We start from the raw sequence: 24,182 nt of genomic DNA, 5'->3' as shown, positions 1-24,182 counted from the left end.
ATGGTCCATCATGCCTGTGTCATGAAAGAGCTGTCCAATTAGTCTAGCTCCCCTGCTTTTTTTCAGTCCTGCAAAAATTTCCCTTTCAAGTATTTATTGAAGTCTGTCTTGAAAGTTATTGTTGAATCTGCTTCCACCCTTGTTCAGGCAGTGCATTCCGATCATAATAAGTTAAAATCTTACAATTCTCCTCACTCTCGTCACCTCTAGTTCTTTCGCCAATTACCTTAAATCTGTATTCTTTAGTTACCAACACTCCTGCCACTGAAAACAGTCTCTCCTTACTTACTCTTACCAAAACATTTCATGATTTTGACAAATGATTTTAAACACTATCAAATCTCCCCTTAACCTCATCTGTTCTAAAGAAAACAACCCTAGTTGCTCTAGTCAGCCATATAACTGAAGTCTTTCATCCCTGCTTCTGGTCTGACAAATCTCTTCTGCATCCTCCCCAAGGCTTTGACATCCTTCTTAAAGTGTGGTTCCCAGAATTGGCCGCATTACTTTAGCTGAGGTCTAACCTTTGATTTATAAAGGTTTAACATAACTTCCTCTTTTGTACTCTACGGACAGAATATTTAGCTCGGTGGGTGGGCACGATCGGCGGGTCTGGGATCGGCCAGGTCCACGATCGGCCCCCGACCGCGATTTCATGCTGGCTGGCCAATTAACGGCTATCGAGCATGAAGCGCGCGCGCTGAGAATCTCAGTGCTGCCGGGGCGGGGTGGGGGGTTTGTGGGGGTGGGAAGAGGGGGGGCAGGCGCTGGCAGAAAGCTCCCTGAAGGCAGGGAGCTGAAAACCTGAAAAGAATTAAAGTTTTTAAAATCAGGAAAAAATGACCAAGCAACACAATCAATCAGTCACCTGAACATAAACGTGATAAAAATGCTGTCCATGGATTTTTCTTTTTCTTTCATTTAATAATGGAAACCTCATCCCGCCCTTGGATGAGGTTTCATGAAAAATGTAAAGGCCGCCTGGCCCATTCGCCCGTCCGCCAACCGTGAGGTTGGAGGGCAACGTAAAATCAAAGCCAATTGCTCCGTTAATGACCTTAACTGGCCTCTTTATTGTCAGCGGGTGCGCCGCCAATTTAGGTGCGTGTCTGCTGACAGAAATATCGCGCGAGCGCAGGATGACATCGGGACTCTTGCCGGACGTCACCTTGCGCGATTTCATGCCGGATTGGGTCGGGCACGCGCCCACCCGCTGGACTAAAAATTCTGCCCTGCGCTTCTATTTATAGGCCTGAATTTTTCCCGCGTCGGGCGGGCCCGGCGGGAGTGGGCGGGAACACGGCCGCCGCCCGCTATCGGGTGCGCACCACCATTTTGCACGGGCGGGCCGATTAAGGCCCACCCGGGGTAACGCATGCCTCCGAGATCAGCGGGAAGGGGCGTCCGGGGCCTGGAGCTCGATGTCCACTGGTCTAATTGCGACCCGGCAGCCTATTCAAAAACAGCGCAGGCAGCTGTGCTAAGGCTGCCGTTGACTTTGCAGAGCAGGACGGATGCAGAATGTTGTTGGAGAACGGGGCAGGTGGGAAGGCAGGTCACCAGGGCAGTCGGCCCCGAGGTTTCCAGATGAGTGCCTCACTGCCCTCCTGGAGGAGGTGGCAGCACAACAGGATATCCTTGTTCCAAGGGATGGGTGGAGGAGGCCCCCCCCCAACTTAACCAAATGTGCCTGGTAGGAGGTGGCACCCAGGGTCAGCTCCCATGATGTGGTGAGGTGCACATGGATGCAGTGCTGCAAGCACTTCAGTGACCTCCTACAATCGGGAAGGGTGAGTAGCATGTTGGCACTGGTCACTTAGCACTGCAGTTAGGAGCGACCCCCCCCCCTTCCCCCCTCAGCCCCCCACCTCAAACCTCAGAGTCCTTAGAGTGTGAGTGGAAAATGTCTTGGAGGCAGCATCTGAACAAGGGGGTGAGCCCTGGCTGCTTGGAATGAGTGCCCTGCGGCTCCAGGGTCATGAATGGCTGAGCCCGCCAAGTGTTTCTCAGTTGGGGTTGGCCAGGCTGCATTGACAATGCAGATACAGGGTGGACTAATCAATGCTCCTCTAGCCTTTCAGGAGAAGACATCCCATAACAATGCCGACAAGTTGCGGACTGGTGGAGGAGCACCCCACCTTCTAATCCTGTGCAGATACGAGCAGGAGGCCCTGGAGCTGGAGAGGCGCCATGTGCCCAGGTCAACCGGCTGCGGTGCGGTTGGCGTGCCACAGGGAGGTAAGAGTGCAGCACACTGAGGTCAGAATGTCTGTCATAGCAACCATTCCACTGTTGTGTCTATATTGCTGTGAGCCTCCAACATGGAACCCCCATTGATAATGGAAAGATCCGGGTGCCAGGCATGCACAGTAACAGTGTAACTACTTCAACTAATCACATGTCCTTGTTCTTCAGAACACCCTCGGTCTCAGAAGCCTGAAGGACCGCCGCTCACCCCTGAGGATACAGAGGATATAAACGCACCAGTGTCACACCCTCTCAGCCAGGCAGGCACCAGAGCAGATACCAGCACTTCGGTGGGAATAAGGTCAGCGGCTAGTATCTCGGTGCACAGCGGTGAGGCCACTTCACACTCGTTTGAGGTGCTGACAGAGGCAGAGGATGCCCAGGGCGCTGGCATTCGGAGGAATGCTGGGGACCAGGAAAATGCTCAGTCAGTGGCTGATGATGGGCCTCTGGAGTCATCCCTGAGGCAGCAGATGCTGGAAGTCCAGCAGGGTGTGTGGGAGGATCTGGCAGAGATACATGAGGGAATGCGTGCCATGGTGTCTATTGTGAAGGAGTCCATGCGGAGCATGAGCAATGCAATGATCCTCATGGCCGAGGCTCCTCCAGGAGCTGAATCATGGGTCCCTGGGGATGCACACGGTCCTGCAAGCCCTCACACCAGCAAAGACCTCAGGTGGTCAGTGTCAGTGTGTAAGATGGATTGGGCACTCAGTATCCCAGCTCAGTGCCCATTCATCAATGGTGAGTAGGGAGGTCCAAAGCAAACTCACATTGGCACACGAGCTGCTTGTTGTCTCTACGGGTGTCTCTCAGGGTACTCTGGTTGAGAGCAGCAGCTCCTCTGCCCCTCTGCCAGTGACTGTGGCATCCAATGAGGCTGTAGCGACTGGGGAGATGCCAATCGTGCCACTGGCTGCTCCCTCCCAGGCGGGGCCAGCACAGGCTCCATGGGCCAGAGGACGCCTGCCAAGATCATCAAGGCCAACAGGACAGCAGAGTGAGCAGGCTGTCTCCAATGCTGGTGCTAGTGAGGGGGGAGCACCTAGATGGAGCAAGCGAAAACATAAAGCACCTTAGGCACAACACGGGCTTATCACTGGTGATATTTTTTTGCCCCACTTTTAAGTTATTGATTAGTTGGTGTGATGTTGATCTTTACATTTAATTTGTTTTATGTATACCAGGCACCAGACCAGTAAATGTGGTTGTTTTCAACAAGCCTCTGTGTGCTTCATTAGCTCTTCAGGTGCAGGGTAACCCATGATTTTATGAGTAACTTGTTTGTCATTCAGCTTTATTGAAATGACACATAGTGCATGTTGTTCACCAATAAATGTTCCTGTCAGGTATCGAGTATGGAGCCTGCAGCCCTGGCATGTGGTGGTGGTTTTTATTTGGTAGGCTAGCTGAAGGAGTGTTGGATCAAAGTGTCCCGGGTGTCCCTGCCTCCCTGGAGGTTGCCCAGGTCAGTGTCTATCCCTTCAGCGTTCTCCTGACTGTGCTCATCCTCGGACTCATCATCTGCGCTAGAGAAGCTGTGTCAACATCTTCTTCCTCCACTGCGTCCCCCCCCCCTTTCCAGCGCCAGATTGTGGAGAGTGCAGCATGCAACCACTATCAATCACACACGATCTGGGGGGTATTACAGTTTGCCCCCTGAACGGTCCAGGCATTGGGAGCACATCTTGAAAAGACCGATGGCTCTCTCTACCACAGCCCTTGTGGAGGCATGGCTCCTGTTGTACTGCTGCTCGGCCTCTGTTCTTGGATGGCGGAGAGGTGTCATGAGCCATCTTCTGAGCGGGGATTGCCCTTGTCTCCCAGCAGCCATCCATCCAGCCGGGCTGGAGCACTGAAGAGCCCCGGCACCTGGGAGTGTCTGAGGATGTACGTGTAATGGGAGCCACCTGTGTATCTTGCACAGACTTGTAGAATCAGCATCCTGTGATCACACAGTATCTGCATGTTCATGGAGTGGAAGGCCTTCCTGTTGACAAATGCACCGGGCTCACCTGCTGGCGCCTTGATGGCCACATGTGTGCAGTCTATTGCACCCTGGACACGGGGGAAGCCAACAATTGCTGCAGAGCCTCTGTCTCGCTCTGTCTGGCTGGCCTCATCCGTGTGGTAGTGAATGAAAGTCAATGCACGCCTGAACAGAGCGTCTGTCACCTGCTTGACACAACAGTGGACAGTTGATTGGGAGACTCCACAAAGATCACCCACCAACCCCTAGAAAGAGCTGGAGTCATAGAAGTTGAGCGCCACTGTGACCTTCAGCGCTACTGGCATGGGGTGTCCACCCACACAGTCGGAGATCATCTCAGGGCCGATCCTCTGACAGATGGAGGTCACTGTCTCCATTGAGAGGCGGAGCTTCCTTCGGCATTGCACCTGGGACACATTAAGGGAGCTGCATCACTGCTTGTAAACCCTGGCAGCAGGATAGTGGTGTCTTCTGCAGCCCCCTTCCACCATGCACTTCCTGTTGGCTCCGCGCCCCTTGTGCCTGCACCTGTCCTCCCACAGGTCGCTCCCCTGGAAGCTGCACTGGGACACCTGGCCTCCTTCCCCTCCTGGACCTCTCTTCCTCAGAGGAGGTGCCTCCAGCGGAGACCACAATCCCCATTCCCAGGGTAAAGGAAGGCTGTCTGATACCTGGAAGGACCCAAGTGTTATGACTCCTCCGGAGTCCTGAACTGAAGCCTCTTGTTTCTGTCAAAGCAGCTCTGAAGTGAAATGAAGTTGTCCTGTTTACACAAGCAAGTAGCAGCAACTTATAATCTAAAGTACAAACAACTCGCATTAGCGAGTCCACTCATCCCTCTTATCCCGCCCGTGGATGAGGTTTTTGAAAATGTGGCCTACCCACCTGCCCATTGCGCCTGTGCAACACCCTGAAAATCACACGGGCTGTGCAAAATGGAAATCAATTGCTGCCTCAAGGGCTTTAACTGGCCCATTAATTAATGGCAGGTGCGCCTCCGTACTCATAGTGCCTTTCAAAATATCGCAATGGTGCGTGATGACATTAGGACACATGCCCGACGTTATCGTGCGTCATTTTACACGCCGGCATGTCAGGCCCACCCCCGCAAACCGCCTGTTAAATCCTGGCCATAGACTCAAGGATCCCTTATGCCTTATCAACAGGACTGCTAAATGTGACCTGCCCCTTCAATTCTTATAACTACACCCCTAGGTCTCTTTGCTCCTGCATCCCATTTATAATTGTACCATTTAGCTATAGCAACCTGGAATCGGTTACTACCCTCACAGTTTACTACATTTCCAAGTTGGATGTCACCTGCAAACTTTGCAATTACGCCGTGTATACCTAAGTCTAGGTCATTAATATGTATCGTAAAACTTAACCAGAAAAAGATCCCTTTTCAAATCACTGAAGTTAGAGCTCCTATATGTGTGTGACTGTTCTTTGTCCATTTCCATAACTATTCTGGACCTGATGATATTATGATCACTGTTTCCCAGATGCTCCCAGACTGAAGCAATTCCACTTGCCCCACTTCATTCACCAGAACTAGATAAAGCACTGCTTCCTTCCTCGTGCTGACGACACAATGATTGAAAAGTCCTCTTTTGCACTTTTCAGGAATTTCTCCCACTCTTTGTCCCCGTACTATCCCAGTCTTTTGCAGTTCCTGCATTTTTCTGTAAATTTTCTGAAATTTGCTCCTGTATCCCATTCCCACTACTTGGTAAACTAAAGAATATACACAGTAGCATAATAGCTCCTCTACTGTTAAAGCTAATCCTCAATGCTAACCAAATAGATTCTGCCATTGACCCTTCAACCACATAATTTAAAAAAAAAAATCTCCTCAGGATACATATTCTCAAGTTGTAAACCTGCAGTCATGAAGTGATCAGGATGATGGTAGAATTGTTTATTTTTTTCCAAAGTCTCTCCCACATGGAAGGATTCTTAAATTTGTAACCTTCACATGCCTTCAGACCTGACACATCTGTTTGCACCTCCATATTCATAACACCATTACACTCCCACACGTCAGTTCAAACTTCTGAGCAGTGGCAGGGCTTGTAAACTGAAGTATATGTTCAGCACATGCTCTCTTGAATAATACAGATGCACATGATATTTTGAACATCAGGGCAAGTATGATATGGATCAGATATGCATTCTATTTTTGCATCACCTAGGAACTCAGGAAGACTGAAGAAACACGTTTAGCTCTGATCATTGCAAGGTAGTTTTATTTAATTTAGAATTATGATTGTTAAAAAATTATTCTTTCACAAAAACAGCTTTTATGTGATGCTCGTAAGAAGAAATTCGCCTAGAATTCTGGAAATGATGTTCATTATAGACCAGAAATTGTTAGGGTTATATGGCACTCACTATTATTGATCCATAAAAAAACCTGCCATTATAGGAATGGAAGAGGTACAGATGAGTTCCGACTGAGTTCTGAGTTCTAAATGGCTGGACAATGTGTGCCACTCTGCTATTATTCGCCAAATCCACTTGAGGTGGGTATTTATTATAGATAGTAATTCATTCATTCATGTGTTCTCTACCTGAAGGCTCATTGTTTGCTGATACTTCATCCTCTGCCACTTCCTTGGCAGCTTTTTTCAATGGCTGTTTGCCACTGCCTTCCACTCTCAGGGGCAAGAAAAGGAGGCAGGACCCAAGTCTACCTCAGTTGGAACAGGAATTGAACCCAAACTATTAGCACTATCCTGAACCACATGCTAACCATCTAGCTAATTGAGCCGCCCCATGGATATTAATTGCCAGCTTAAGGTGGATTCAGCAGAATACACGTCCTAAATGCAACAATTTGATGAGAAGGGGCCTTTATCAGCCTTGAATTTCACAACATAGGTTGAAAATAGAAACCGTTTGAAAATGAAGAGATGCATATTTGAATGACTGACTTGCCCTTTAGTCGCTTTTGGTAAAATTGGAAGTCAATCAGCTCAAGGTGGGTTGGGTTCCTATCAATATTTAAAAAAAACATTTTAACCTCCCAGCTAACTCCAAGCCACGGTTTTGGAGGTGGAGGGTGGTTACAATTACAGTGTTCAATGGTTACACACTGTTTTGGTCTTTCAATGATGTAAATAAAAGTAATTTTCAATAATTTTCTTTTTTCTCATTGATAATGAAAAGATATACTGTAAAACTGGATGGTTGGAATCTATCTGAAGCAAGAAATGACTTAAACATAATTGGGTCTCAGCTGCAAAGAAGAAAGGGAAACTGAAGACTAGTAAAATCAACCACATTACTGCGGATCTGAAATCATAAGTAGGCCAGGCCAGGTGAGGATAACAGATTCCCTTCCCTACAGGGCATGAGTGAACCAGATGGGTTTTGATGAAAGTCAATGATAGTTTCATGGTCACCATTGCTGAGACTAGCTTTATCTTCCAGGTTTTATTTAATGAATTTAAATTCCAGCTGCTATGGTGGGATTTGGACCCATGTCCCCAAAGCATTAGCCTAGCCCTCTGGTTACTCGGCCGGTGATATTACCACGGTGCCACCGTCTCCCCCTGAATACAAACTTGGCGGGAAATTAAAGAACACATAGGGCAGGATTTTTTGCTCATCGGGTGGTTGCTGCATGCGGGCAGGGCAACGGCCTACCACCCATGATCGGCCCCTGACCAATTAATGGCCAGCCAGGGTGAAAAGCACGCTGCGGAGCTTAGTGCTGCCGGGGGTTGGGGGGTAGGAGGAGGGCGAGCGCTGAAGTCTGTGTATGTGCGGGGGAGCTGAAAGCTCCCTGGATGGTCGCGTGGGCAGCAAAAAATAGAAATAAATGAATTGCCTAAGGGCCTTCTTAATAGGCTTCTTAATAGTCAACCGGCGCGCTGCCCATTTGTGGGCGCCTGCCGACCGAAGTATCGCGAGAGTGCGCGATGAGGTTGGGACACTCGCCCGCCCGCCATCGCCCATGATTTTACGCCCAATCGGGTCAGGCACGCGCCGCAGGCCGTAAAATCCGACCCATAAGATCTCAGCGGCTAAAGCAATCTTGCGGCCTTTAATTTTACATGCGCTTTATCTACTTTGTATTTAGTATTTGCTCGTTCCATAATCAAAGCTAAACGAAATAACCTGCTTAAGTCTGCAATGACAAAACTCCCTTTTCACTTTGAAGGCCTTGACCGTATTCCTCCCTGTCTTTTTCTCGCCAGTGAAATCCAATTCAGTTCTTTGCGCCTGTCCTCATGCAAAAGACAATTGTGTTTAGAATCGTCCCTGCGACTGTTAAATGCTTTCTGTACGTCAGTAATCCCGAGGAACAATGGGCTTAGCTTCCCTGGACCCGGTGAGTTGGGCTTGGGGGCTGGGCGGGGAGTGGAAAATAGGGGGCAGCCGCGTCAGGATGGATCCCTGCCATATTCCTGCCGCTGGGAGAGCTTTTGAGAGGCCGGCCGGCAGGCCGGCTGCCCACTGAATGGAGTTGGGTAACCAATTTAACTAATTAAGGCAGGCAGGGGTGCCGCTGCAGCATTTCCCAAAAAGGGCACCACTGACAGTAAAGGCCACATCCATGGCCTGGACACTGCTTCCAAGGGGCTTTCCCTCTGTTCCAAGGGGCTCACTGGCCTGGCCTCTGTCAATTTTTTTTTTTGCCTGTATTTTGAGGTGCCCTCGCGGTCTGATGCCTGGTGGGGTTACTGAAGCTCTGGAGCTGTGGGCCCTGTGATTGCTGCCAGCATTATTGGGAGCCTTAAGTACAGAGAGCATGGGGGCCAAGTAGGAGTCGGCTTCTAGGAAAATAGCTCCTCGGTCTGGCTCCTAGCAAGAGCGGGCTTGGGGCTCCCATTTGATCCTGATGTCGGGGTCCCAAATCCTGTGGGAAAATTCTATACCGAGGGTTTGACAAAAGGTACAAAAGACAAGCAAAGGGTAATGAATAATATAAGTGTTACACTGAATATCATTCGCCACGTAGCAATGATTGAAAAGGCAAAGTAATTGTTAAAATTCTTTTGCTTGATGGATTTATGCTTGTGTATTTAGCGGAAGAGTCACAGTGAAAATAGTCAGAAACACATGGAAAATGCATGGGAAGAGCCGTGGTACACAAGAGGAACCTGACCAGGGGAGTGTCCCATGCGAATTTCAAGCATAGATTTTTTTTCCATGAATAAATCTGGAAAAAATACAGCCATTTGCATTTATTTAGCACCTTTAACACAGCAAAATGCCACAAGAAACTTCAAAGTGTCACCAGACAAAAAAAAAATCAAGCCAAAGGAGGAGATATTAGAAGGGGTGACTAAATGGTTGGCCAAAGAAATGGATTTTAAGATAGATCTTAAACGTAGTGAGGGAGCTACAAAGGCGGAAAGGTTTAGGGAGGGAATTCCAGATTCAGGAACAAGAGCACTGAAGATATAGTTGCTAGTGATGGGCAAGCAAGAAAGTAGTTGGAGGAACAGGGGGCTTGGGAACAATTTGACAGATTTTTGGTCTCTCAGGGAATCAAGGGATTTGGGGAGCGGCCAGGAATATGGAGTTAATGCCAAAGATTGGCCATGATTGTCCTGAATGGCAGATCAGGTTCGACAGACTGCTTCTCCTATTTCTTATGTTAATTGGATTAGGCTCAACATCAGGCATAGAAATTACGATGTACTATTATCATGTGCCCGGTCCTCTTGAGGTAGACAAATTTCAGGCTGCCTCCTCATCAATGTGACTGCAGTGTGTAGCCCAGTATGAACACATTGCTGCTTGGCTGAATGCTCATCAAGAGCGCCAGGCATGTGCCTGGCTAGCACGATGCACAACCAGCTTGCACCTCCTTAAAGGCAACCTGCACCTCTTAAAGGGGAGCTGCTTTCATGCTACAGCAGCTACTGCAATGTTGTCAGGGAAGCTTTGGTGGAAGGTACAGCACAGTAAATGGAGCAACAGGTCAAAGAGAGGGTATCCAGGCAGTCGGATGCAGCACTGGAGGCCATAATGATGAAGGTCAAAAGGAGCAGAGACTCCTTGTTTCCACAGGGAACCAGGAGGCCCTCAAGGTAAATCACGTGAAAGGAATAGGAGCAGGTGACCAAGGAGATCATTACCTGGAGTCTGGCCATGAGGATCTGGCTGCATTACTGGAAAAAGTTTAATGATCTCACACATGAGGTCAAGGTCAGTGAGTGCATCTTTAAATGAGATCTCCTACCAACATACCACAAACCTCTCATGCTGCTCAATGTGCCACACCCCCCATCACTCACCCATTGGTAATCAGGACTCACTCCTAACATTCAGCTTTCCCACCTCATCCTCACACACTTACTGATATTGCTAACCTCACACGTATCTCTCGCTGCTTATATGTACTGCCAGCTATTCAGCTTTGGCAGGCACATTCCTCGAACACATTGCAACACACATTCTTTCCGCTCTCTTGCGAGACAAGGTGGCCCATATGTCAGGGAACAGCAAAGAATCGAAGAGGGACAGGTACGCCTCCATCTCCTGAGCCCTTTAGTGGAGATAGTGATCTGCCTTACTGTAAGTTACGGCTGTAATTGAGGCTGCTACATCCGACATTGTTGAGACCATTCAGGATGACAGTATGTTCCGGCATTAATCTTTTTGCAAATCCCACTTCGATCTCATCCTCCTCTCTGGCACAAAGTGTAAGCTCCAGACGGTGTGACCATGAACCTCTTGCTTTCTACCTCACCCCCTTCCCTTGCACCAATCCTCCCCTTTCACATTTTTACTTTCGGATATTCAGTGCCTTGCACAGCCTCATCATGAGGCAGGACATCACCAAACCTCTGATGAATTTGCATTGTTTGATCTGACACTCGGGAACGACAGCTCAGATACTGGATCTGTGTGTACCTTGGAGGGTGTAGAGTCGGGATCAACATGTGGTTAGTCACCAGGCATGAGTGGTTCCAGCCAGACCAGTGGGAAAGGATAGCATGTGAACCAGCTCCCTGGAGAGTGAGGTTGGAAATGAGTGCTGCAGAGGACTCAGATGAGGACTTTGATGAGGCGGATTACAGGAGAGCACTGATGAGCATGAAACAGAGATGCTTGGTGCACTGACCCGTCTATCACAGAGACTCTCATCACCATCAAGGAGCATTGAGCAGCCCAGCTCCAACTTGGCACAGGGGTTTGTGCAGAACTTGGAGCCCGTCCTTTCCAGCATGGAAGTGGTGCGTAACGCTATGACAGCACTTGCAAGCCCAACGGCGACGCAGTTTCTGGTGGCCCATGTCTCAACTTTCATTGGAGCACAGACAGATGTCACCTAATGTCTCGGTGCTGCCGCAGAAGCTCAGGCTGAGGTTATAAAATCTCTGCTTACTGCCATGCCGTTTTGGACCACTGCCACCATGGCTGTATGTCTTAATGCCCAAAGGGACTTGCAGGTTTTCACAGCCATCCAGCAATTTCCCCTCCATTAGATTACACTGGTTGCTGAGGTACTGCCCCAGGAAAGTGCCAATGACTCAATGATGCACATATTTGCTGTCCTCTCTCAGGACGATAGCAATCATCCTACCAACACTGCCGCTTTACCACTACCCCTACTGTTGCCTGTCAGCCGACCAGCCCAGACTGTTGCCTACCATGTTGGGGTGGTGCAGACCCACGTCAAGGCCCAGAGTTACTCGAGGATGTCATCCAAGGCCAACTGCAGTCTCCCCTGGTGAAAAGCAGCAACCTTCCACCCCCATGCTGCAGCCACTGGGATAACACTGCATAGGAACGCTGGCACAGGAACAGGCACCCGCAAGATAGGTGCTAAAGGAATGCACAAGAATGAAAGGATTTTGACAGTGGTTTTTATTTTAGAATTCTGGCCAAGAGGACACCGATGGTACAGAGCCGATAGATTGAAAAGTATGGACAACTGTACGTGGGAATGAGATCTCAGGGGAAATGGGGTCTGAGTATCTGCTCACAGGCAGCCCATCCGGGGCAAAGGGTTACTGATGTCCACTCCTCCTCATCTTCCCTTGAGGTGCCAGCCAAAGACCTGGTGGCAAGGGCTGTGCCCTCATTATAGCAGGGCTGTGGGTGATGCAGCAAGCCATTACTGAACTAGAGGCAAGCTGCAGGGAGTGCTGGAAGGCCTCCCCCAAGCAATCCAGATCATGGAACCAGTGCTTCAGGACACCATGCCTGATGGCTGCATGGATCTTGTCATCAGTCCACTATCCATGTGTGGTCCGGTGGCAGAAGGGAGTCATGAGCCAGGTGAAGAGCAAGTAGCCCTCATCACTCAGCAACTAGCTTCTGGTTCTTCATGGTGGGCCAAAGATGGTGGCAACACAGAATGACTATATGGTAGCTGCTGTCAGGACCCTGGGCATTCAACAAAAGGATCTTCTGTGCATGGTCACATATCCATTGCACAGTAACGGAATAGTGGCCCATCTCCCCATTAACATTTAGGGCCCATAGAGCTATGGATATGCAGTCAATTGCATGCTGCAACATTGGGGAATCCTGCTAGTCTGGCAAATTCGCATACTCTCTCCTCCAGCTTCTCTCTGCTCAGTGAGAAGATGACGAATTCTCCTTTCCTTCACTACACGGCCTCGGACACCTCTTTGATACAGCGATGGACAGCAACTTGTGACATGTTGCTGAAGTCACCTGCTCCCCCCTGAAAAATCCACTGGCATAGAAATTGAGGGCCACAGTGACCTTGATGGCCATTGGCAGCACTCTTTTCACCCTGCAGCATGGCTGCAAGTCCAGCTGTAAGAGGTGGCAGCACCTTTCAATCATCCCACCTCCTTATTGAAATGTGGGTGCCTGAGACACTTCTCCTGGCAGCTTCCTAACTCTGCTGCCCGTGCTCCATGTCCCTGTCGTGTTGCAGCCCAAGAGGAACTGCAACTATAGCCCCCATTGCTGAAGCAGGCTTTCTCCTGACAGGCATTCCAGCTCATTCTGGCATCCTTGCCAGAATCCTTACTGTCACGATGCCGGCCACACCCAAAGCATTCCAGCCGGTTTTCTTTTGACATTCGGGTTAAGGGGCCAGATTTCACGGTCAGCGTTTCCAGGGGTGGAAGGTTCCAGAGATGGGGGTGAGGCCATGAAAGCATGAGTATTTTAAATTTGAGGCATTTGGGGAACTGAAGGGCAATGTAGGTCAGTGAACGGTGGGGTAATGGGTGTGAGATAGGATACAGCAGCAGATTTTAGGGCAGCAGACTTTTGGATGAACTGGAGCTTATGGTGAAGAGGAAAGTGGGCTGAGGCAGGGACACAGGCGGCCAAGGTTACGTATGTGGAAGGTGGTGATCATTGTGACGAGAGGATATGAAACAAGAAATTCAACTCGGGGTCAAACAAGGGTGCTGAGGTTACAAACTTAGCTCAGCCAGAAATTATTAGCTGAACACCAGCTAGCCCTCTGATGAGAACAAGCACAATGTAGCAATGACATTTTTCATGCATTCCTTTGTTATTTGTTGTTGGTAGATTCTTCTAGAGACGTACAAATGAAAACAGTTAGTTATTGCCACACCATTTCAAGTGTTTATTCAAACAAAATAATGATATAAAGGTAAAAGGACAGCACATTATTAAAATGATTGAACATAGGACATCTTTGTCACTCAGATAATGGACTTACCTTTCATACATCTAAAAGGTCCTACATAAAAATAATTTGTTGCTTTTGTTATTTTACTTATTAAGGCTTATTTATTTAAAAACGACAAACTCAAATCAAACTTTATAGTCAGCACTGCTTGTGAACTCTGACAATATTAAGACTGAACCTGAGAGGTTACCATCCTGTTATTAGTTTCGGGTTACCCATTGTTAATCTTACTTGAAAACATCCACAATGTCCAAAGGAACTTCCCAAATATTTGGGCTTGCAGGTAGCTACAAATGTGGGAATTTTCATTATGATTCTAGTATTGAGATGACCCAGCTCTCCTGTGTGTTACTGGAAGAGCGCTAAGGTTATTTTTTTTTCTCTGACGATCTTATTGTAAGATTTAGCTGCTGAACTTCTTAATCCTTTTCAGCTGTTAAACAGCCTCATTCTCAGGGCTGATTATTTTCATCTTGTAATTCTGAGGGGCGAAAACGATATCCAGTGATATGCATGTTGTTAACTGACCACCAGATGGCACTTCAAATGACTGAGCCTGCGTATTTAAACTAGGAGGGCGGGCGTGAACGGCAGGCCCAGGGTTGGCCGGGAAATGGATCGCCGACCGCGATTGGCCTGTGATCCCGATTTCACCCTGGCTGAAGAGCGCGCTGAAAAGCTCAGCGCTGCCGGGGTGGGGGTGGGAGGAGGGTGGGCGATGATGTCAACGCCGGTGCGGGCGAGCGCTGAGGGAAAACTCCCTGAAGGCAGAGAGCCTGCTTGCTCCACACCTCCCCACCGAGTTCCCGGATCGTGAATAGTTATCCTGTGAAACTTGGTTGACAGAAAACAATGCGAAGAAAAAAATGTTTGAGTGACAGTTGCCAGGGGTGACGGGACGAATGAACATGGCTGTGAGGAGCCAGATCAGAGCACACGCCGCGGTTTTAGCTGGAACAAAAACGGCCATCACACCATCCAAAGTGTTTGCCAAGATTCAACTTGTCAGTGCTAAGAAAGTTGTTAACTACTCGTTATTCACCAAGATTGACCCAAGGGCAAGTGCCAACTTAGCACCCGCAGATATGTAAGGCCACGGCGTAACTCTGCCTTTCTCTCCACAGGTGCTGTCAGACCTGCTGAGTTTCTCCGGTATTTTTTGTTTTTGTTTTAGATTTCCAGCATCCGCAGTATTTTGCCTTTATCATGGCCTTAGCTGGTGTGGGCGAGTGCCGGACCATATGTCCCTGGGTTCAGTTTTGAAAATATGGGGCAGAAATCTGCACTGAGTGGGCGGTCGTGTGACACACGATGATGTTGGGACAAGCGTCTCGGCGTCATTGCGCACTCGCGCGATATTTCGGTCGGCGGACATCCGCCGACAATAAACTGGCCCATTAAGGCAATGAAAGTTCTAGCTGAACGAAATTTTTCGCTGCCCATCCAAGCTTACGGTTGGCGGGGCAGGCGACAAGGCCAAGCGGCCTTTGGATTTTTTTAGGGAACCTCATCCGTGAGCGGGATGAGGTCTCCAAGAGCTATTAAAAATTGAATAAAAGTGTTTGCGTTTCATTCATTTCACGTCCCTGCTCACGTGACAGTGTCAAATGAGAGGACACGTTTTTAACATAGGGAAGTTTTTTATTTCTGATTTTTAAAAAAATCTTCAACCCCATGAGGCAGCTTTGTGCACGTGCACGAACTTGTGCGTTCGCTCTCCTCTCGTCACCACCCCGGCAGCGCTGCAGCGCACATTTCACCCTGGCTGGCTGTTGGTTGGCCAGCCAGCATGAAATCGATGTCGGGGACCGATCGCGGGCGGTTCCTGACCTCTCCCGGGCCCTCCTGACACACTTCTGTTCTTGTACAGGCACACACAACTCTGCTGCTGGTGTCTTCAAGCTGTCTATCTATGCTATCCATCTGTTCTCATGTGCCTAATTTAAATAAATATGGCACACGTGTTTAACCAATCCCCTTATGAGTGCCTGCACATGATGTGCAGCAGTGGTTGCTTCTAAATGACATGGTGTTCAGCCCGGCAGCAAGATTAAATACAGGTATGACATAGTGAACAGCCTTAGGTTGTGCTACATGGCGTGAGACAGCCCTTGACGTTCGGGTAAGAATGCAACAGAGCTGCAACACCAGAGAGTGTTGAAATCACAATGTGGCAACTGCACAGAAAAGCTTTGAAGGCACACTGCAGGGTCAGTGCTCAAATGAAGTGCTGGTAAGCAGATGGATCCCCTGTGGTGAGATTGCAGCACATAGCCTGTCTGTCAAAAGGACCATCACTGGGTTAGCTCAGTTGGAAATGGTGAGTGACCAGAGTGTGGGCCGGATTGATAGCAAGCAAGGGGGAGTCAAACAAAAAATACACAAGGGGTACCTTCAAGCAATAAGAACAACCGTCCAGTGTCCTGCCATATACATGAGGTGATTGATAAGCCAGAAAATGACGATGATGTGCACAAGAAGATGAAGAGCGGCGAACACATGTTTCACTCCATCAATTTCATGGAGAACACAGATGCCATCACACCATCCAAAGGGTTTGCCGAGATTCAACTTGTCAGTGCTAAGAAAGTTGTTAACTACTCATTATTCACCAAGATTGACACAAGGGCAAGTGCTAACTTAGTGCCCACAGATATGTAAGGCCACGGCGAAACTACTGCTGTGAAACTCTCAGTGTACAATGGTTCATTGATTCCAGGCACAGGATCTATAGTACTCTCGACTCTTACCCATTCTTCCTTCTTGGAAACTAGAGAGCAACTGGTAAAACTGCAAGAGAAGATGACCAATGTGCACGATAAAAGTGTGGGGTACAGAACTGCCAAATTTACATTCGGGACAACAAGTTTGCACCCAGGATCCCACAGTAGATACATGGCAACCAGCCAAGGTGACAAGGATTTGTTCAGAACCAAGGTCCAATGCAATCATTACACACAAAGGTGCAATAGTGAGGCATAATCGAGGACAAATCAGATCCATTCCAGCTCCTCAACCACCGAGCAGTTCTACTGCATCGAGGACAACATTCCAAATGCAACCAGGAACAACATCCAAGAATGACAATCCCACAGATCACTGTGAGGAATTAAATAAATCTCCAGACGAGGTTACCATTACAAGATCTGGATGTACTGGCAGATAACCTTTGTGTATAACAGACTCATAGACTCATCTGTTCTCTACACTTATGTAATAGTAAATAAACATAAAAATGCATTGTAAATAGTTACACTTCTTTGGAAGGGGAGAAAGTATCTTTAAAACGAAAGGGGGGTCTTGCAATATGCTGTTAAGGGAAAGGAGCATGACATCACCAGAAAGGAAGTGTGTCATGAGATTAAGTTTAGTTTCGCTTTTGCTTTGAAGCAGTCACACAGGCACAGCTCTGCTGCTGGCTTTTTTCAAGCTTTCTATCCATGTATATCTATTCTCACCAGCCTGTTTTAAAGAAATGAGCCCATGGGCAGAATGTTTAGGTTGGTGTGTGGGCACTCGGCCGACCCGATTAGATGTGGAATTGTGCGAGTGTTGGAAGCGCGCCCGCCGACAATTAAGAAGACAATTAAAGTTGTTAAAGTTCCAATTGTCCCTGATTTTGTGTGGATCATCCAGCCTTACGGTTGGTGGACAGGCGAAGCTGCCAGGTAGACTTTGCATTTTTGATGAAACCTCATCCAAGGTCGGGATGAGGTTTCTGTTATTAAATTGAGAAAAATAAAAAATGTACGGGCAAAATTTTCATCACGTATGTGTTCAGGTGACTGATTCTGATGCGTGAGTGTATCTTCTGGATTTTTAAAATCTTTATTTAATTGTTTTGAAGTCTTCAGCTTCCTGAGAGGCTTTCATTCAGTGCTCGCCGGTGCCCGGCTTACATCAGTGCCTGCCTTCCTCCGGCAACCCCCTTACCCCGGCAGTGCTGAGCATTTCAATGTCCGCTTCAGCCAGTGTGAACTTGCGGTCAGGGGCTGATCGCGGGTGACGGTCCCGTTCCCCAGCTGCACCTGGGCCTGCCGATCGCGCCCACAGACCGACCAAAAAATCCTGCCCCGTGTGTTTACCCAATCCCTTATGTGATCGGTGTCTTTATATCATCATAAAAACACCAGGGGCAGGAATTACCACTCGACGTGCAGGCGTGCACCTGACGCTCCCCAGCGTGAAACATCGCGCCTTGATCTTGGGCGATTGCCGCGACTACATCGCGCGCTGGTGCGATATTTCAGTCGGCGGGCACACGCGAGAGTCGGCAGCACGCCCGCTGATAATTGAGAGGCCTATTAAGGTTGTTAATCAATTAATTAACGCATATTTTTCACTGCCCGTCTAACGTTACAGTTGGCGGGTGGGCAAATCGTCCAGCCAGACTTTTTAGGGAACCTCATTCACGGGCAGGTGAGGTTTCCGACATTAATTAGTAAGGAATAAAAATGTTTTGACGTCATTTTTCCTACCTTTCTGTTCACGTGAGTGAGTCCGAAGTGGGGACTTTTTTTTTCCTGGATTTTCAATATCTTTATTTTTAATGTTAAAACTCTACGGCGCCTTGAGGCGGCTCCCTGCCTTCAGGGAGCTTTCAGTGGGCGCTCCCCAACGTACGCGCAGGCTTTTGTGCTCAGCCTCCTCCCACCCCCCACTCTGGCAGCGCCAGGGGCCGATCGCAGGCCGTGGGGTCGTTTCTCGGCCCCCCCCGGGCTTGGCCGCCATGCCTACCCGACGACCCGAAAATCCTGCCACAGGTCTGATGGGATTGGAGGTAATATATTAGCATGGAATGCGGATTTGTTAAAGGACGTAAAAAAGAGAGTATGAACAAACGGGACATTTTCAGCCTCGCAGGCTGTAGCTAGTGGACTACTGAAAAGACCAGTACTTAGCCTCAACAATCTATATTAATGACTTGGATGAGGGGACTGAGTGTAACATATCCAAGTTTGCTGATGATGCAAGATTAGGTGGGAAAGTAAAAGGATGATGCAAAGAGATTGAGAGAGATATAGGCAGGTTGGATGAGTTGGTAAGAATATGGCGCATGAAATACATTGTGGCAAAGTGCGTACCACTTTGATAGGAAAACTTTAAAAAGCAGCATATCTATATTCTGAGAAACTGGGAAATATGTGCAATAAGAGGAACCTGGCTGTCTTTGTTCATGAATCACAAAGTTAACATGCTGGTACAGCAAACTCTTGGGAAGCAAATGGTGCGATAGCCTTTCTCCCAAGGGATTGGAGTGTTAGAGTAAAGAAGTCCGAATGTGATTGTATAGGGGGTTGATGAGGCCACATCTGGAATATTGTGTGTAGTTTTTGTCTCCTTCCCTAAGGAAGGATATACTTGTCCTGGAGGTGGTGCATTGAAGTGTCATTAGGCTGGTTCCTGGGATGAGGGTATAATCCTCTGAGGAGAGATTGAGTAGACTGCAGTTTAGAAGAATGAGAAGTGACCTAATTGAAACATAAAAGTTCTTCGGAGGCTTGACAGGATAGATGCCGAGAAAAAGTTTCTCTTGGTCGGAGTGCCTAGAACGTGGGATCACACACTCAGAATAAAGGGGTCTTCATTAAATTTCTTTACTCAAGAAGTTGAGAATCTTTGGCATCCTTTACCCCAGAGAGTTATGGGTGCTCAGTGGTAAAGAATATTCAAGACAGAGATCAATAGATTTTTGGGTACTAAGGGAATTAAGAGATGTGGGGATAGTGTGGGAAGGTGGAGTTGAGGTAGAAAATCAGGCATGATCTTATTGAATGGCAGAGTAGGCTCAAAGGGCCATATTGCCCACTCCCGCTCCTATTTCCTTATGTGTTTCAAATGATAACCATCATATAGGCAAAAATAATTCTTATTCAGTTGTCATTAAAGTTTCGTTACAAATAGTTTGATATTTAGGACTGCAATATCTAACATTTAAGTTTAGTAACTACGTTTTAGGTGGGTAAACATATTATGTACATCGGCGGAGAAGAAAAGAGTTGACGTTTCGAGTCCTCATTTTCTTCTCCGCCGATGCTGCCAGACCTGCTGAGTTTTTCCAGATAATTCTGTTTTTGTTTTGGATTTCCAGCATCCACAGTTTTTATTTTTATAAACATATTATTTATGTGTACATGCACATGCATGTGTATATATTTGCACGAGAGTGCTTATGGGCACTTATGCGCATATGGTGGAGGACAAAGCATTACTTTACAATATTGCTTTCTCTTTCAATCTCCCGTCGCACATACTTTGCACCCAGGCTTCTCAATTCCCTTTAACTAGCTGCTAGACTCTAGAGAACATGAACCAGCAGCTTAGAAATTACTTTCTCAGCAGGAAGGCATCCAGTCTGCATTAGTTGAGAGTGGGACTCAGCAGTGAGCGTCAAGCCATCAGCAAGCAGAAAAACAGTAATTTTTGATGATATCCACTACAATATGAATCGTTAGCAAACTTGTGTAAGTGCTATGATAAGGTAATCCCCCACCATCAACATCCTGGGGGTTATCACTGATCAGAAACTGAACTGGACTAGCCATATAAATTCTGTGGCTACAAGAGCAGGTCAGAGACTAGGAATCCTGCGGCAAGTAACTCACCTCCTGACTCCCCAAAGTCTGTCCACCATCTACAGGGCACAAGCCAGGAGTGTGATGGAATACTCCCCACTTGCCTGGATGAGCACAGCTCCAACCACACTCAAGAAACTTGACACCATTCAGGACAAAGCACTCCCTCCACCACCAACCCACAGTAGCAGCAGTGTGTACCATCCACAAGATGCACTGCAGGAACTCACCAAGATTCCTTAGACAGCACCTTCCAAACTCACAACCACTACCATCTAGAAGGGCAGCAGACCACCACATGGAAGTTCCCCTCTGAGCTGCTCATCATCCTGACTTGGAAATATATCGCCTTTCCTTCACCGTCGCTGGATCAAAATCCTGGAACGCCCTCCCTAACAGCACTGGTGGGTGTACCTACACCACATGTGGACTGCAGTGGTTCAAGAAGGCAGCTCACCAGCATCTTCCCAAGGGCAATTACGGGTTGAATAGGAGTTATATTGGACCCAACTTTGGAAACATTTTGGTTACTTTATTGTGGTTCTTGGAAGCTTGTTGAAGAATTATCCAGTGGCTCTTTGGGAGTTGATCTCAGTTCAGCCTGTGAGTATTGAACAAATTTTGCATTCCAGCCATGAGCGACACTGCTAAGAGTGCAAATCAAAAATGATGGAATGCACTGCACATTATTAGTAAAACATTTAATCACAGGCAGCTCACATTACTGCAGGAACAAATTTTGGGCTGCCTCAGATAAGTACTGGGGGGGGTGCTGGTGTGGTTGAAGGAGTGGAAGACAGCAGGAGAGGCAGCAGTCACAGCCAGCATTGGTGTGCTGTGGAGCTGGGAGGAACACACATGCTGGGGCTAATTCATTAAAATTAAAGATATATTTTTTAAATGTACTTTTTCAACGGCAGCTACTTACGAGTCCGCATCCATGCGAACAAAACCTGAGTGCAGCAGGCCCTGTGCTGCCCTGCTTAGGATAGCTCAATTTCTCAGAGAGATCCTAAAGCAGCTGTAGCCCTCTTAGCATGCGTGAGGGTCTAATACCTGTTTTAATTGGCTGGCTGGGATGCCTGGAAAATGGCCTAATCAAATATTGGGTCGAACTCCTTTCAGGCACTCTTGGGTGCCGGGCGTGACGCTGAACTCCTCTTCTACCATCTGTGCCTCCACACCCTCTTTTTTTTGATCAGGAGGTTTCCACCTGCACAGTGGACCCTTACTCCTACCCTCAGAATTCCAGTTCCACCTGAACCCTCCCCGAGTTTCTTACCCTCCCTTGATTCGTTCATGCAGAACAACCAGTATGACAATAACCATGTCAGTTTTTCCACTTCCTTTTCTGACACAAATCCCTGAACTTACAGCACGCTGTTCTCTCATGTCCAACCCTGGCATCATTATTAAATCTATTGACAAGGGATGCACTGTTGCTATATGGAAAGACCTGACCCTTGTAGAGACTGAATGCCAACTCTCTCACAACTTGTCCTGCCTCTCCCTGGACCATTGGCAAGCCATGATCTCCTAGACCATCACTGATCTAACCGCCTCTGGAATCTAACCTCCTGATGACTGACCATCAGCTTCATAGACCCCAACCCTACATAGCCCACTTCTATCTTCTCCTCAAGAGCCACAAGCAGGGCTATCACACTAGATCAGTAATTCTGATGAGAGGTCATAGGCTGGAACATTCTTCTCTCTACAAATACGACCTGGACTGCTGATTGTTTCCAACATTTTCTGCTTTAATTTAACAGTAGGAGAAATCCCAGGTCTTCTTCATATAGTGTCACTGGATCTTTTACATTCGCCTGATCAAGCAGTTTGAAGCCTCATCTGAAGAACAGCATCTCTGATAATGCAACAAACTCTTGGTAAGTTTCAGCCTAGGTTACGCGTTCAGTTCCACAGTGGATTTTGAAAAATATTCAATGATGCAGAATCTGCACAGACAAGCACTATTTCAGTTAGAGACTGAGCAGAACAGATTACAGTTACAAAATTCACTGGCCTTGGACAAACAAGAGATAAGACTTTTTTCTTGCCTACAGGAATGAGTATGTAGAAGAGTGAAAAATAAAAGTCATTAATTTTGGGTCAGTATATATCTTTAAAAACCAATTGAATAAATAGCTGTTAAGAGGAAGTATTGAGGATTGTAGTAACATAGATAAATATGTTAGATTTGCACATGCATATGGAAAAGTGTATAGTGACCTTGGGTGGGAGAGGCCATGGTTGAAGGCACAGGCATGATGAGCTTCAGTGCTGTATCATTCTATGATACAGTGTCATTGGATGCAGTGAATTTAATAGGGCAAGTGGCCTTTTTTTGTACCAAACTTTCTTACATTCTTATGCAACATGCAGACATTTAAGCTTTGACTTGACAAGTTAAGATGAAGGGATTTGAAGGAGTAAATAAGAATCTGTTTCCAGTGGCAGAAAGATCAATGACGAGGGAACACAGAGTTAAGGTGATGGGCAAAAGAACGATAGGTGACATGAGTACATTTTTATTTGCTTTTCTTAATGCAAAGACTTGTTGTGGTTTAGAATACACTGCCTAAAGGCTGGTGGAATAAGATTCAATGGTAATTTTCAAAGGGAATTTGATAAATACCTTAAGGGAATACATTTACAGGGCTTTGGGGATAGAGCCAAGGAATGGAACAAATACAATAGCTCTTTCAAAGAACTGGCACAATGAGGCAAATGGCCTCCTTCTATACTGAATAATGCGATCATTCTAAGATTTTGTAAAGATCTCTACACAAATTGGGATTTTAACAGAAAAAACTTCTAACTCTGTCATATTGTTAAGTCTTTCTAGATAAAGCAATGTACTGCAGTTTAAGATAATACTGCAGAATTAATTAAGTTTATTTTTCTAGGATGTGAGTTCTATTTGTTCTATTAGCTTTACTGCCTGAGGGTAGGAGTGATATTGGGGAACAGCCGACTGCTAGAGAAGCTTCATTTTCATTCTCAGTTCCTTCAATCAAAATAAAAATCCAGTGGTTTCTATAATGGGTAGTTGATTCCCAAGGGTAGTTTTACATCCAGGCAGGAGTAAATCTAGTTGTTTTTTTTGTCCTGTTGATGGGATAGACATTGAAGCCTCCCACTTGATGGAAATGGTGTAGTAACACCCCGAATGACAATCCGAATGAAAACATCGGGCAGAATTTTATGGCAGCAGGATTTTACGTTCCTGCTGAAGTCAATGGGGATTAGAATATCTCGCCACATTTTACGGTCCTGTCCCCTCCGAAATGGGGCTGTAAAATTCTGCCCATTATGTGGGCCTGAGCGAGCGACTGACCCGGGACGCTGTTCTCCCGGTTACAGTCCGAGGCCTGGTCCTCAAAATGGATCGAGTACTCCATGGAAACCAGTGGGTGGTCATGAGAACAGTCCACTGACTAGCGCTCCAACCTCTGCTCAGTGGGAAAATCTGCCCCAGTGTTACAAATATTAGGTTCAACAAAACATATGGTTAAACTTTCTGGCTACTCACAGTGACCGAATTAAGGAAAAGGTGGAAATTCTGGCAGCTGATATAATCACAGTGATACTTTTATTACATATTGGGGGGTTAAATAAACACAGATCCTAGCATATTTAGACAGTAATGGCAGTCAAGGAGAGAGAAAAAAGAAAGAAATCTGCAGTACCAAATGAGTATTGCATTTAGTCAGCAAGAATGGGAGATTTTATTTTCTCCTATTATCTTTTACACCTTGCT

The 24,182-nt window shown here is 47.2% G+C and overlaps 1 protein-coding gene across 3 annotated transcripts in view; it reads right to left on the bottom strand.

Annotated features, from left to right (window-relative positions):
• The window catches only part of LOC121278092 (visinin-like protein 1), a 138,004-nt gene that overhangs the window by 4,799 nt on the left and 109,023 nt on the right, over positions 1-24,182 (bottom strand). The window lies entirely within an intron of this gene.

Source organism: Carcharodon carcharias, chromosome 5, assembly GCF_017639515.1.
Source record: "Carcharodon carcharias isolate sCarCar2 chromosome 5, sCarCar2.pri, whole genome shotgun sequence".
In the NCBI taxonomy this organism is placed as follows: Eukaryota; Metazoa; Chordata; class Chondrichthyes; order Lamniformes; family Lamnidae; genus Carcharodon; species Carcharodon carcharias.
The sequence above is the reverse complement of the archived record's forward strand: the minus strand, read 5'-3'. Positions and strand labels throughout refer to the sequence as shown.